Below are 299 nucleotides of genomic sequence, written 5' to 3'. Positions count from 1 at the left end.
AATTCTCCTTTTTGATGGCGTCTTTGTCTGGTTTGGGGATCAAGGTAATGGTGGCCTCATAAAATGAGTTTGGAAGTTTTCCTTCCATTTCTATTTTTTGGAACAGTTTCAGGAGAATAGGTATTAATTCTTCTTTAAACGTTTGGTAGAATTCCCCTGGGAAGCCATCTGGCCCTAGGCTTTTGTTTGTTGGGAGATTTTTGATGACTGCTTCAATTTCCTTAGTGGTTATAGGTCTGTTCAGGTTTTCTATTTCTTCCTGGTTCAGTTTTGGTAGTTGATACATCTCTAGGAATGCA

This window comes from Callorhinus ursinus, unplaced genomic scaffold (genome assembly GCF_003265705.2).
Source record: "Callorhinus ursinus isolate GAN/ISIS: 27379988/994484 unplaced genomic scaffold, GSC_fseal_2.0 scaffold1, whole genome shotgun sequence".
In the NCBI taxonomy this organism is placed as follows: domain Eukaryota; kingdom Metazoa; phylum Chordata; class Mammalia; order Carnivora; family Otariidae; genus Callorhinus; species Callorhinus ursinus.
The sequence above is the reverse complement of the archived record's forward strand: the minus strand, read 5'-3'. Positions refer to the sequence as shown.